Consider the following 16,304-nt stretch of genomic DNA (forward strand, 5'->3'; position numbering starts at 1 on the left):
TTCAGGGTGACCGATTTATGGTCGTGCACCAAATTGCCTCACGCGCGACGAGTGCCGGGACATCAAAGGCGGTCCAAGACAATATGCGAAGAATATTTCCAGCGTCTTTACGTGAATACCAACTTAAACACTTCCCCCCTGCACCTAAACTTCCTTTAAGTATGCTGTATAATTTGTCAGTGATCGCTGAAGAATTGTTTATTAACTAGAGGAAATCTAGTATCAGCTAGATTAACAAAATCTAGTATATCTAGTAATTCAGCTAGATTAACAGAAACGTCTTGTATTTTTTATTAAATGATCAGAATGTTACGAGTTTCGTGCAACATGATAATTGTGTATCCTAAATCATAATTTTTAAACATGTTCGAACTTGATGATTAGTTCGTAGCTGACAGCACAACTGCGTGGAAACCTCATGGCACATTTTCGAGTTCTCGCATGTATATGCTATTCCCCGTAGATCTACATTATCACCAAAGAAATATTATCCTACATAATATTTTTCTGGAATTATAAATGAAGTGTATGAGCGGAAATTTTTGTGCAAACATGCGTAAACGTGTAAGGTAATTCAACCGTAATTGATATGATTTGATGTTTAAAGGCCATTATGTAAGAATACTTCAGTTAGGGATACAATCATTTTCTAATACGCTGATTTCACACGTTGTGTTCAGTAGTTACGGGTCGGTTGCGACTGAATAACGTCGATATGTCGTGTTTCTCCTTCGGCTCCAAAACATATTTTTTGATCCCTAAAATTGCTGTAACGGCAAAAGGATATATCAATCTAGTACGCATTTAGAGAAAGTTCCTTATTGCAAGCGTTGCCAACTGCTGTCATTTCATACCAGATTTCACAAATCTGGTATTTTGGGACGGTGTCTGGTATTGATATTTTTTATCTGGTATTTTCTGACTTATTTCAAATTAACTGCATCTCTGCAACGCGAACTCATGCGTTTCTGTTTGGTAGTTTCGAAAGCAGATGGTGAGTTGTCTATATGTACTATTATATTAAACTGAACACAAGAAATGTCTGCTTGTGAACTCGATCAAATGATAGGAAACTTAAATATATTATACCATAGAATATACAAAAATTTACTGAGCATATTACTATAATCGTAAACTGAACACAAGCGATATCTGCTTGTGAACAAGATATTTAGTCTCCATAGGAGACTAAAAATATTATATCTTAGATTAAAATGTTAAAGCATCCTCATTTCTTTAGGCCGACCACTCTAGAGTAGAAGCATTCTTGTATTCGCCAACTCATTTACGAGTCGTCTGTCAGCTGAGATTTATTTATGCCATAGGTCCAGTAATTAGTATTAGTAATTTGTTGATATATGATTCATGATTTAATTGAATTTGTAATATGAATGAATTGTAAGTTCCTTGTATGAATTTATGTATTTTTTAAGAAACCGGTATATGAGTAAAAAATCTCGAAACTGTTTTTTCAATAGTTTACCTCACGAACCTCGAATCTAAGGAATCAACTCAAGATTCTTTAGATAGAATAAAGAAAAAGTTACTGAATATATTATTATAATCTTAAACTGAACACAAGCGATATCCGCTTGTCAACACGATCAACCGATAGGAGACTTTAATACGTATATTATACCTTAGGAATATACAAAAATTTATTGTGCATATTACTTTAATCTTGAACTGAACACAAGCGGCATTTTCTAGTTAACGCGATCAAACGATAAGACAACCATATATACCCTAGAGTGAACAAAACGTTCCTGAGCATATTACTATAGTCTTAAACTGAACACAAGCAATTTCTGCTTGTGAAGACGATCAAGCGATATCAGACTTAAATATATTTTAACTTACAATTCCAAAGAAGTTTCTGAGCTTATTACTATAATCTTAAACTGAACACAAGCGATATCTTTTAGTTAACGCGATCAAACGAGAGGAGACTTAAATATATTATAACCTAGAATAAGTAAAAAATTACTGGGCAAATTACTATACTCTAGAACTGAATACAAGCAATTCCTACTTGAAGACGATCAATCGATAGGAGACTTAAATATATTATACCTTAGAATATAAGAAAGAGTTACTGAGCTGATTACTATAATCTTAATTAACCTGAACACAAGCGACATCTTCTAGTTATCGCGATCAAACGATAGGAGACTTAAATATATTATACCATAGAATAAATAAAAAATTACTAGGCATATTACTATAGTCTAGAACTGAACACAAGCAATTTCTGCTTGTGAACACGATCAAACGATAGGAGACTTAAATATATTATACCCTAGAATAAAAGAAAAATTACTGGGGATATTACTATAGTCTTCAACTGAACACAAGCAATTTCTACTTGTGAACACGATCAAGCTATAAGAGACTCTAATATATTATTCCTTAGAATATAAAAAAGTTACTGAGCTCATTACTATAATCTTAAACTGAACACAAGCGATATCTTCTACTTAACGCAATCAAACGATTAGAGACTTAATTAAATATATTATACTCTTGAATAAACAAAAACTTACCGGGCATATTACTATATTCTTGAACTGAACACAAGAAATTTCTCCTTGTGGACACGATCAAACGATAGGAGACTTAATTATATTATACTTAGGAATTTATTAATTATACTCGGCAACAGGCCATGGGCCTATTTCTTCAGCGCCGACACTTCTATTCTTAAGTAAAGTTACTGAGCTGATTACTATAATCTTAAGGGGAGCGTCTAGGGTAAAATTTATCTCGGCTATTTACGGACGGATCACTCTGAAACTTGGTACACATATGTAAAATAGAAATCTAAGACTTTTTTGTTCATGTGAATTTTTCGAAAAAAATGGAAGAAAACGTGAAAATCTTAGAAAACGGCCAAAAAAGGGGGTACCGTAGAAATCTATCTCCTCCTAGGATTTTCAAGCTAGAACAACGAAACACATATCATTCGATGCGTAAAGACCATATCTAAAATTGAACAGGGCGTTTTTTCGGATTTCCCATTTATGTAGGTGTGGGAGCAATTTTCGTAAATTTTTCGAAAATTTTTCGATTTCTCCCCCGCCACCCCCCTTTTTGCGGGATAAAATCCAAACTATTACGAAATTAGAAAAACGCATTTGTTCAGTTGTAGATAATTTTGTTGCGCATCGAATGGTATATGTCTCATGGTTGTAGCTTGAAAACTCTGGGAGGAGATAGGTTTGCAGTGACAAAAAGTTAACTTTTCAGTAGAGCCCGTCAAAGTACCGCGCTCATCGGAATAGGCACTCAATGTGGCAAGGATACAAAACTAAACGTTACTGGAGCTTGATTCCAGTCAAGGATGGTGGGAGCGACTGCATGCACACCTCTTCATACGACGCCAGGCGAGTAACTAAGGTGCACTTCAAGCAGACACTCTATTTAAAGTGCTCGCAGCGAATTTCCTCATATTCTATTTGTTAAAGAACTACCCCACCCCCCTCCCTTTCATGATCTGTCATGAACGCATAAATCAACGTACAGAGATGGTTCTGGTATCGTTGGATAGGTCAGAATGTCAGCTTTAAGATGAGACTAAAAACCGGAAAAGCCGAAATCCTAAATTTTACCCTAGACGCTCCCCTTAAACTGAACACAAGCGACATCTTCTAGTTATCGCGATCAAACGATAGGAAACTTGAATATATTATACCCTAGAATAAATGAAAAATTACTGGGGATATTACTATGGTCTTCAACTGAACACAAGCAATTTCTCCTTGTGGACACGATCAAACGATAGGAGACTTAAATATATTATACCTTCGAATATAAGAAAGAGTTACTGAGCTGATTACTATAATCTTAAACTGAACACAAGCGACATCTTCTAGTTATCGCGATCAAACGATAGGAGACTTAAATATATTATACCATAGAATAAATAAAAAATTACCAGGCATATTACTATAGTCTAGAACTGAACACAAGCAATTTCTGCTTGTGAACACGATCAAACGGTAGTAGACTTAAATATATTATACTTTAGAATATAGAAAAGAAGTTACTGAGATTATTACTATAGTCTTAAACTGAGCACAAGCGATATCGCTCGTGAACACGATCAAACGTTATGAGACTTTAATATATTATACCCTAAAATGAATAAAACGTTACTGAGCATATTACTATAGTCTTAAGGCCGGTCCACACGCTCAGTTTTCCACGACGATTTGTCTGCGCAGTTCTAATCGTTGCAGTTAAAACGTTGCGTGTGGACGGGAAAGCTGCGCAGTTTTGAAGCCGGCGGGAAAAGTGCGCAGTTGCATCGAAATCTGAGCTACAGAGCATAGATTTCGATGAACTGCGCAGACAAGTTGGAACGTGTGGACGGTATTACAGTTTTCCGATGCAATTTGTGCTCAGTTTCAATGATTCCGGCGACAATGGCGGACCTTCGGTAATGTTCTCGGGAATTTATTGCTCTTCTATACGAAAGTTTTTCTTGCATTTGGCGAGTAAAATTCAAGGACTATAGTAACAGGGACAAAAGAGGTGGAGACATACGCAAACAGAGAAACAGCTGTAAAATAAGTTGAGGAGCATTTACCGTAAACAATTGGGAATAAATCAAAAAATCGATTCCATCTGGACCTGGGGCAGAAGACATCTTCAAGCCTCTCTCTTGTATTTTACCACGTTTTTTTAATTATTACCACGTTTTTCTTAGCTCGCTTTCGTGTCTGTGATGATCAAATCTTGCAATCGATATTTCACCAACTTTCCCATTAGCTAGCGCTCTGAAACAAGCAAACAGAGATCAGTAGCTGCCGAAAAATTATTTTCTACTTTTGAGTCCACATGAAAAACGTGGTCTTTAAAAATTTTTTTTAGACATTTTATTAATTCCTCGCATTCCCTAAATGATCCAATCTCTTTTGTAACAAGGCACAATGCCAAAATATATCAAAATACTGTTTTCTCCATCGAATGTCTCGGACAAATTTACGGTCGGATTTGCGGCCGGTCTCGCCAAATTCGATGAGCATGGAATATCTCCCAAAGTAATGAACGTAGCTCGATAAAACTTTGTACACGTATTCATTAGGACTTATCGGTGATAATTAGCACGTGACAATTTTTTCGATTTGCCTTCGTTTGTGAGTTATACGGCTTTATCTAATCTAAAAAATTGTCACGAGCTGAACATCGCCGTTGGGAGGTTAGGTTTCTATATTCAATGTTTCGTTCAAATTTGTACAGTAGTTGACACGAGAAATGTCATGCTCACTGCAAATTTCGGCACGTCTCGTCATATAACTCACGAATGAAAGTGAAATTCTAAAAATGTTCACGAGCTAAACATCACCGTTAAGTCCTAATGAATACGTGTACCAAGTTTTATCGAGCTACGTTCATTAATCTGGGAGATATTCCATGCTCACCGAATTTGGGGAGACCAGCCGCACGTCCGGCCGTAAATTTGTCCGAGACGTCTCTTTGGCGAGATCGCGCAAAACTGAGCAAACTACTCAGATAAGTCGGCACCGTGTGGACGCTCTAAAAATTGCAACGATTTCATTCCGACTTAAAACTACGCAGACAAATCGTTGTGAAAACTGAGCGTGTGGACCGGCCTTAAAACTGAACGGCGCCTACTAGCGGCCGCTACATTTTCAGTAGCGGTAGCGGCGCTACATTTAAGCAATTGTAGCGGTAGCGTCCGCTACATATTTAAGTAGCGATACGAGGTTTTGCCGCTACAGCGCTACCGCTACATTTATAGATAAAGCCTTTAGATTTTACTTAATAATAATAAATATTATTTAAAAACCAGCATGATTCATACATAATATAAATTACAGAAAAAACTGTACCAAAGATTTCGGTGTAATGTTGTCAACCTCAGCCTGTTACTAGTGTCAACATGTTAGTTGTTACTTGTTAAGTTGTTACCAGTTACCATTTTTTTTTTCAAAAATACCACAGGTATTTTTTCATGTTCCAGTTTGCTTAGTTACTTTTATACAGTTATTTTTATGTTCCACCTTCCCTACATGGTTTTCTACTTTAATCTACCAATCTCAAAAATAATCCACGTATATATACAAATAAAAGACTGATTTTTTATATGTATATGTGGATAATTTTTGAGATTGATAGATTAAAGTAGACATCCATGTAGGGAAGGTAAAACATAAAAATAACTGTAACTTTTATTTACTGTATCTAACCCGTACTAGTTCGGTTAGGTTAATTGCAGTAAAATTGCATTGATATGTTTTGAAAATGCTTTATTATCATTAAATATTTATGAGTAAATCCCAATAGCAGAACAATAAATATTTAGAGATTTCCAATAATTTTGGCCATTGTAGCGGCGCTACATTTTACTGTAGCGGTAGCGCCCGCTACATACTAGTTGGTGTAGCGGTAGCGGTAGCGCCCGCGACATTTAGAGCATGTAGTGGTAGCGGTAGTGGCGCTACATTTCAGAGTGGCGCTGCCCAGCTCTGAATATATTATACCTTAGAATATACAAAAAGTTACTGAGCATATTACTATAATCTTAAACTGAACACAATTGATATCTGCTTCAGAATGCGATATACGATAGGAAACATAAATTTTTTATACCTTAGAATTTACTAAAAGTTACTGAGCAAACTACTATAATCTTAAACTGAACACAAGCGATATCTGCTTGTGAACAGGATCAAACGATAGGAGACTTAAATATATTATACATTACAATATTGAAGTATTTACTAAGCATATTATTTTAATTATGAACTGAACATAAGCGATATCTGATTATGAACACGACCAGACGATTGGAGACTTAAATATATTATACCCTATAATATACAAATATACACTATAATATACAAATATACACAAATACACTCCGACTCCGAGTCTCAGATTAGTCAGATATACGAGTGATAACTTAGCTCAACAGTCAGAGTCTCAGAATTATCTTTGCCTTAATGGCTAGCAGCTATTAAAGCCCTTGGTTGAGTGCAGATATTTTATGGTAAAAATTGAAAAGTCTGAAAAATATTTATGCCTAAATCCATCTCGAAGTGATGGATGCACTTCCCGTGTTTTCTCAACTGAAGTCCTTGGTCCAGTGGGTGTGCCGTGATCCTGAAGGAGCTAAAAACACACAAATTAACTTCTCCAGACAATGCCCAGTGATCTCCCAGGCAAGATCAGTCGTGGAGGTAGTATTTGGTAGAAAACAAGATGCCAAAGATACGCCAAAAGAATTTGGAAAGTTCGTGGGCGCTTCTGTGAATGCTGTTCCAGTGGCTGGACATGTGAAAGGAGCCATTCATTACGCCATGAGAAAAAAAAACAAATAAAAAAACTTTTAAAAACCACGTTTTCTGATCGGACAAAATAGAAAAACATTTACTCTTACATAACATTTAAGTTATGTAAAATGTTATGTAATGTTATGGAAGAGTAAATGTTTTTCTTTTTTGTCCGTTAAGAAAACGTGGTTTTGAAAAGTTTTTTTATTTGTTTTATTTCACTATTTTTAGTTTTGTAAAAACCAGAAAAAAGTTGTTTTTAAAAATATTTTTTATATTTATTTATTTTCTACTTTTTAGTTAGCAATTTTAGCAATTCAAATCAATTTCCAGGGTTGGCAAGTGTGGATGTTCGAGAAAAAACTCAATTCCAAACCGTGAAGTTTTAGTGTTTTTTTGCAATTTTTTTTTTATTTTGTTTAATTATTATTTCTGATGATCAAATCTTGAATTGTTAGGCAGCATAAGCATGCATGCCAAATTTCAACTTACTAGGATGTTTAAAAGTGCTCTAAATTAAGGTTTGAATTTTTGATGACAGACAGACACGAAACGAAGTCAAGAAAAACGTGGTAATAAAGAGCAGGGCGATGCAGCGATGAAAGCTGCATCTCACACCACTGCATGTCATTGGAGGAGGAGTTGGTGCATTTCTGGTAGCTGGTCCTCCTGGGGCTTTTGCTGGAGGTGTTGGTGCTGAAGTTGCCATTGACTCTACCATCACTGCTGTTGATTCTGTCATCAAGGAGTTCGAGCCATACGGTGTTTTAGAACCTCTGGGCGATCCAACAAATCCTGGCAAGTGGTGCGATGCAGTAGGTGGTATGGTGATTGATGGTGTAACCGGCAGGTGTGCTGGAAAGGTGGTAAAACAAATTGAGCTAAAACAAACGTCTAAAGGTGCTGCTGTGACAGACAGTAGCATTGTTGATACTGTGACTCAGGAAAGAGATACTGTATTCCCAGACCTCGTGGTTATATTGGAAGTCGTATAGTATTGGAGTTGAAAGCAGCATCGGGAAAAATATTTTTTAGAGTGATGGAAGTTGGTCAATAGTATGTGGAAAAAAAGTTACTGAATGTTCCTGTTTATCAGGACCAACGCTCTTTTAACAAAATGGAAGATGATGAGGCAGAAAAGGTTGACAAAATTTTGGAAGATGCTTGTGCTGAGGAAGCCAAAGTGTCATTTAAGCTAAATGGCAGTGTCTTGGAAGTATACCACAAAGAAAAACTTGTGGCCATTTAAAATGAAGAAGCCAGGTACATTATCACTGACAAAGGCATGGAGCAGATCAAGTATGGGTACACATACCGATTACTTGACAATGGCTGTTTCGCCAAAGAAGCAACTAGTGTGAATTGTTTAGATAGGCCTCCGCACCACAATTCTACTTGTAGCCTCAATGACGGTGACTCTGAGGTGTGGTTTGATAGCAACGACTCACTTCCACTGCAGCACGGCATTAGTTGCACTTATGATTCCTCCACTCACAGGCTCGTGTGGAGCAATAATGTACAAGATTCTCATTCCACTGAAGATGAAGAACACAGAGACCTGCATTTGGCTGTCGAGAACCGATCCCTTCAGCTTGCTTAATGAAACGAACTTCTTGACAATAAGTTTTTATGTTAAGGATTAAGAATGAACTTTTCCGAGTTCGGAACCTAATCCCGGAAAATTACCAAAAATGTATCTGTTTTGAGAAAAGGTGCATGTGCAATTCACCTCAGAAATCAAAAGAGGCTTCCGAAATATTTTATATGTTTAACTAAAAAAACATGGTAAAGGCATGAGATTGATTTCAAATGGATTATAATCCTGAAATTATAATAAAATAATTATTAGAAAGGAATGGCTTCCAAAGCTTATTTAACGTGAATTCATATGTATATAGTTGTCTTATGCCGGAATCGAGTTTCCTCTGATCATCTATTTTTCATGATGTTCTACGCAGCTACACTTTTGTTAAACTCTTTGAAGGAAAATTAAGTTTTTTGTTTGATTTAGACAATTGTGTTGATTTCTGTGGCTTGATAAAGAAAAAATGTAGACGTCAATTTTGCAAATAATATTTAGAATTTATTTATAACTTGATCAGTGCAGAAGAAACTCGTGATTTTTCATGTTACTGGTTGATTTTTTTTCTAGAGGCTCAATCCTTGACATTATTTGCCACAATAGGTCAAAGTGCAAAATGCTGCTATTTGCCAAGGTCAAAGTGCAAAATGCTGCTAACAATACCCTAGTTAGTGCTTAAATTGTTGTTTTTATCGGTTATATATGAATACTCTTAAATCAAATTGTCTAGCTCCGAGACCTAAAATAACGAGGGTAATATGGCCTGTATTGCTTCATTGTCAAGAAAGGTGGGAATTAATTTGCTCTGTCAACTTTATTACTAAATTTCTGATTATATATATTCCTGGCTGATTATTTTCGTTATTTTTTGCCATTTATTTTCTTTATTACTTATCAAATTACTTGCGTTATTAATTACTTCATCTTCTTGTTAGTCATGTAATTCTCGTTACTTCTGATATTTTTGTTATGCTATGCCTGATATTTTCGATATTCTTCGCCGTATGTACTCGTTCCTCATTGAAGATATTGTTGTTGTTCATTGCCTATTTTTCTCGTTTTATTTGTTTGAATAAAACATTTTTGATGCATTATTTTTTGTGCTAGCGAAAGTTATTGAAGTCTAAATCGCGACCAACTGCTGACGCATGCCTCTCATTCTTGCTCACTGCATCGAGTCTGTCGCTATAAGCAATTCTTTGATGCCTGCTAAAAATTTCTTCCAGAAGTCACTTCTATAGTCATGTTCAACTAGCAGGGTGTCCCAGTAGTTACAATTCCAGGTCACCTCTGTTTTCCCGATTCCATGTGTGGGTGTCGTAGGTGAGGGCTTCCAAAATGGCAAGAGAATACTTTCAATTAGGGTTAGTAGTTTTGGAGTCCGAAAATTTTTTAATTTGATATAATTTACTTCGCAAAAATTTAATATAAGATAATTTGACAACGATTTGCAACGGTGAACACGACGCCGCCAACCTAAGGAACATAAGTACAGATATTCAGTTAATTTCTAGGCAGGTAGATATTTCTTCAGCACCCGCCTGCCCGGGCACAGGAGCTTGGTTCAGAATACTGTAGTTGGGTCACTTGCTTATATCTTGTCAATGAATCAGGTTGTAGTCAGGTAAATGAGGTAATTTACTAGTACTTATGGAAGAAACTCATTCCTCAAAAGGGTTTTCAAGGAAAATGGTCATCCGAATGTTGGATAATTTTCTTCGGTGTTAGCCGTGGTTGCTGCAGTATAGTAGGCACTCAAGAAGTAGAAGCGTTTCTGTCAGTCTGTGGTACTCAGTGGTAGTAGAAGTATTTTTCGTGCCACCACGCCTGTAAGTTCATTCTTCTTATCATCACTTATAGAATAGAATAGAAGTGTCGGCACTGAAGAAATAGGCCCATGGCCTGTTGCCGATGCTTGAATTTTTCGTGACTTGATTCACAAGGGATCCAGCCTTTGAAACCCGATCTTTCCATAACTGACGATTGATTGAGATAGCTGCTGGACTTATTGCCTGGTCCGTAATTTGCTAGGCATTTTAAGACTGAACATATGCTCCTGCATAGCTTCGTCTAGTCTGTTCTTGAAGGCGTTCATACTCGGAGCGTCAACGATGCAATCAAGGAAGCTGTTCCAAATGTCGGTGACTGGAAGCGAGAATAAAATTAATGTTATCGCATGGATGTGTTACAACGCAGTTTTTTTAGTTTAAAGCCGTGGCCCCTGGTGTTGGTTCTTGTTTCAAATTGTGAAACAAACTCATTGTAAAATGAGTGGTGAAAACGTGTTGTAGAACTTTTAGGGAGCTGAGAGAGTCGGTGCATACCTTGTTTAAGCCTACCTAGCTTGGTCACAACACAACTTGGTCCTAGCCTAATGCACAAGCACAACATACACGTAGCACTAATACAAGAAACAAAACTACAACACATATAAAACACCCAACATCCCGGCCTACTCTACAATGCGACAAGACAGAGCACATGGAGCTGGCGGGGGTCTCATCACATACATACATGAGAGCGTCTCATGCATCGACACCACACAACAGACACGCAGAAACAAAAATGCAGACCAACACCTTGAACTTCAATCACTTAGGGTACAGACAGACCACAACACCAACATCACACTCATAAACACCTATATTCCCCCACACAACTCTCCAGGATTACCTGCTAACTATCAATTCTCACTACAGGCCCTGGATACACAAAACATCATCCTGGGCGGCGACTTCAACGCCAAGCTCCCAGGATGATACAACAACCAACAAGCAGATGACAGAGGAACAAACTTAGCCACACAACTTAACACACTCTACATCCTCAACGACACAGAGCAACACACTCACATCCCATACCAAGCAGACAGACAAGCCACCTCCCCAGACATAACATTCTGCTCTCCAAACCTAGCAAACACAACTACATGGAGTACAGTAACAGACACAAGTTCAGACCGCCTACCCATCATCTTCAGAACAAAATTAAAAACGAACAACACACAACCATGCAAAACACACAACAACTTCAAACGCGCACACTGGGAGGATTTAAAACACGAGACAGAAGTAAAATTTGAATACCTGAACCTCCTCCCAATCACAAACATTGACCACACTGTTGCCCAATTCAACAAAATCATCCAAGAGGCTGACAAGAAACACATACCAAAAGGCAACAGAAAACAACACAACCCTAACTTCACACCTGAGATAGCCAGCTTCATCCGTCAACGCAACAATCTCAGACAAACACCCATCCCTCACTCACCAATCACTACTCGAGAAATCCTGGAACTAAACGCACAAATTCAGAACAAAATCACAGAGCAACAGTAACGGGCCTGGCTCAAGTTCCTGGATACTCTGGACCACAAAATGAACATCACACATCTTTACAGAACAATACGCATCTTACACAACTCAAACAGCAAACAAGAACACACCCACGCAGCAATCACCACCAACACAGACAACATCCCCACCAGACAAGCACAAGCAAACATACTAATACAACACTACGCAAACATAAGTAGGTTACCCAAATACAAAGAAGACAGACGCATCATAAGACCCAAACAACAATTTCCACTAGACCCAACAGCTACCCTAGCCACTACAAACGACACCAAAAGGGTCATACAACAAATTAAAAACTCTTCCGCTGCTGGGCCCGACAACATTACAAACATACACCTTAAGCACTTTGGCCCACACGGAATCACGACACTTACAAACATTGCCAACTTCTCCTACTCACGCTCTAAAATACCATACATCTGGAAAATTGGCAAAATAATCACACTTCTCAAACCCAACAAACCACCCACTGAGGCCGCCTCATACAGACCAATCACACTCCTCTGTACACCATCAAAAGTCATAGAGCGCCTCATACTGAACACAACCACTCCGCACATTACACTTTCTCCAACACAACACGGATTCAGACCTCACCACTCGACCACAACACTACTCACAAACCTCACACAAAGCATAAACGATGCATCAACTCCCGCAAACCCGCCCACAGAACACTACTCCTTACAATAGACATCAGTAAAGCCGTTGATGCCATCCCTCGCCTCCATCTCACAAATAAATTTACAACACCACACTACACAACAACAATAAACGCTGGCTTGCCAACTACCTATCAGGCAGACAAGCATACGTACACTAACTACTCAGGCAAGTCATCACACACATCACTCATAGCCAACGGAGTCCCACAGGGCTCCGTCCTATCACCCTCACTCTTCAATCTATACATGCACGACATACCCGAACCACCTCCAAACATCCAAACATCCACATTGCCTCCTACGCAGACGACGTCACAATAACATCCACTCACCCATCCGCAGACATATGTACTCAACAAGCACAAACATATCTCAACACTTTATCACAATGGCTCACATGCACTGAACAGACTCAAGGTTGCTCCCAGTAAATCCACAAACACATTAATGACCAGCCACACAAAGGAGCACCAATACAGACCAAACATCACATTAAACAACACCCCGATCCCGCACACACACGAAACAAAAATATTAGGGGATACTTACAACACCTCCATGACATTCGGCCCTCACATCAACAACATAGTGAACAACGCAAACATCAGACTGAACTCACTTCGGGCCCTAGGCGGTACCACATTCGGCAAAAACAAAGGAACACTAGCACCAACATACAAACAGTTCATCAGAACAGTGCTGGCTTATGCCAGCCCCGCCTGGGCGCCCGCACTATCCAACACAAACATACAGAAACTCCAAACACAAACGATGTGTTGATATCTTGGCTGGAGAAGTGGCTAGTAGCGCTGATGCAGCCATGGTGAGAGCATCTGTGCCGCTCTTGTGAAGTATCTTGGGTTAAGTGAATCATGGCTTGTTCGAACGATAATGTTTCTAAGAAGAAACAAACTAAGTGGATTCCAGACGATATTCAATTATTCTTTGAAATATTCCAAAGATATGAATTAAAGTATAATGCTTTCCATGATGGTTACTCCAACAACATGAAGAGAGAAACAAGTATTTTGAAACGGAAAGAAGACCTTATTAGTCAGGGTTTAGTTGTTCCTGACGCTGCATTTTCAAGGGCTAGAATAAATAGTATAAAAACGACGTACAGACTAGAGTTGTTGAAGGTGATCGCACTATCCATCTTCGCAGACCTCACTCGACGACTTCTAATGACGCACTGGCGGGCGCGAAAGAGAAGATAGCGTCAGCTTCTACTCTCCACGTGTGTACAGGCTTACTTGCCGGATAGTCACCAAGCGACCGTCACTAGCCAGATTTACTAGCCGTCTGCACTATCCCCGTGTACAAGCACCTAAGCAGCACAGAAACACAGCTCTCTAGACTGAAGAGAGTACACCTAGCCAAGCTGCGCTGCGGCCACCACCTTCACTACAAACATACGCAAACAGAATAGGCCAAGCAGACACAGACACCTGTCCATCCTGCCAGAGAGCTACCCACACAATCACTCACATTCTCCTGGAATGTCCGCTCTGGCAGGACCTCAGACCACACCACCACATAACCTCGACCCTACAGCTCTGGAGCGAACCCCTGTCGGTGGCGTCGTACTTGCGCGAGGGGGGTCTCTTCTAAAAATGAGACCGGAGAACCACAACAACAACAACCTAGCTTGGTTTACAAGAATTTTAGTGCACTGAAGAATAAAGATGCAAAGAATTCTGAAGAAGGAATAAAATTATTTCTGCTGGGTCGTGCCATGATGGTGAAGTGTGTACATAATAGCCATTCAGTTAATCTTTTTTATTGCTATTGTTAAAAGGTGCCTGTACACAGGGATAGTACTAGCCGCTAGTTCATCCGGCGCTTGGACTGTCCACGCTACTAGCCTCGTGTATAGGGGTTCAGCCGCTTCAGAGGCATGCGCCGGCAAGTGCCCGAGGCGCGGCCGAGAGAGACAACGATGTGTTGATATCTTGGCTGGAGAAGTGGCTAGTAGCGCTGATGCAGCCATGGTGAGAGCATCTGTGCCGCTCCTGTAAAGTATCTTGGGTCACGCGAATCATGGCTTGTTTGAACGATAATGTTTCTAAGAGGAATCCAACAAAGTGGATTCCAGACGATATTCAATTATTCTTTGAAATATTCCAAAAATATGAATTAAAGTATAATGTTTTCTATGATGGTTACTCCAACAAAATGAAGAGAGAAACGAGTATTTTGAAACGGAAAGAAGACCTTATTAGTCAGGGTTTAGTTGTTCCCGACGCTGTATTTTTAAGGGCTAGAATATGGAGTATAAAAAAGACGTACAGACTCGAGTTGTTGAAGGTGATCACACTATTCATCTTCACAGACCTCACTCGACGGCTTCTAACGACTCACTGGCGGGCGCGAACGAGAAGATAGCGGCACCTTATACTCTCCTCGTGCGTACAGGCTTACTAGCCGGATAGTCACCAAGCGACCGACACTAGCCAGATTTACTAGCCGTCTGCACTATCCCCGTGTACAAGCACCTTTATTCTTTTTCAGTCGTCAGAACTCCAATCGCGACATCCTGCTCCCTTCTTACGCGCGAGTAAATATTAATTTGTCTTAAAGCACCAGCCTTCAATGCACAGTTGCTTTAATCAGAGCAGGATGTATTTTTTTTATACAGCTTGTCAATGAAGCCAGCTTCGCACATGTGTGTTACCAGTTTTTCCGCTGGGAACTCATCTCTCAGCAAAGATGCAAGTGTGAAGGGCCAGCGCCTAGTTTTCTGCAGTGCTGCAAAAAGTAAGGAAGTGTCTTAGTTGTCGTAGATGAAGGCATTATAGTCGGAGATAGTAGCAGTCCAGAGGTTTGGTTACAGGGAAGGCTGCGTGTTGGCTGTTGCTCAGTAGAGAGGTATGCATGGATGAGTCGAATCACTTCCAAGCGTAGTCGGGAAAGTGGCACTTGGTGTGATCATTGGATTAGGTATGGAGCTTTGCCAAGCGCGTAAATGGTTGCACGCAATGCGGCGGCGACCGTACGATACTTTCTGTATATGTTAACTTTTTTATAAAGCCTACCCTTCATCAGCTTGCTGACCTAATGACGACTTTGCCGTGTGATGCAGTACGAGTGCTTTCGTATCTGTGGAAGCATAGCTATGAATAGCTTTTCCTTTGCTAGAGAATAAGAGGTGTTGAAGTCATTATAAAAATTGTTACTGTAACTTGCCGATGTTGCTCGTACTGCCATGCTGAAACCAGAACTAAGTTATGTAAGGCCTAGTAAAAAGTATTCACGTTAACCTCTCATTTTTCCTGTAACTGCAATAATGCTGAACCTAGAGCCTAGAGCCAAGGCATCAAAAAACGTATCATTTTTACATATATTATTTTATTATAATTCTGAACCTATATAGAGCTCAGTTATTGGAGGCATCAAA

Source organism: Hyalella azteca, unplaced genomic scaffold (assembly GCF_000764305.2).
Source record: "Hyalella azteca isolate HAZT.00-mixed unplaced genomic scaffold, Hazt_2.0.2 contig1314, whole genome shotgun sequence".
Classification (NCBI taxonomy): Eukaryota; Metazoa; Arthropoda; class Malacostraca; order Amphipoda; family Hyalellidae; genus Hyalella; species Hyalella azteca.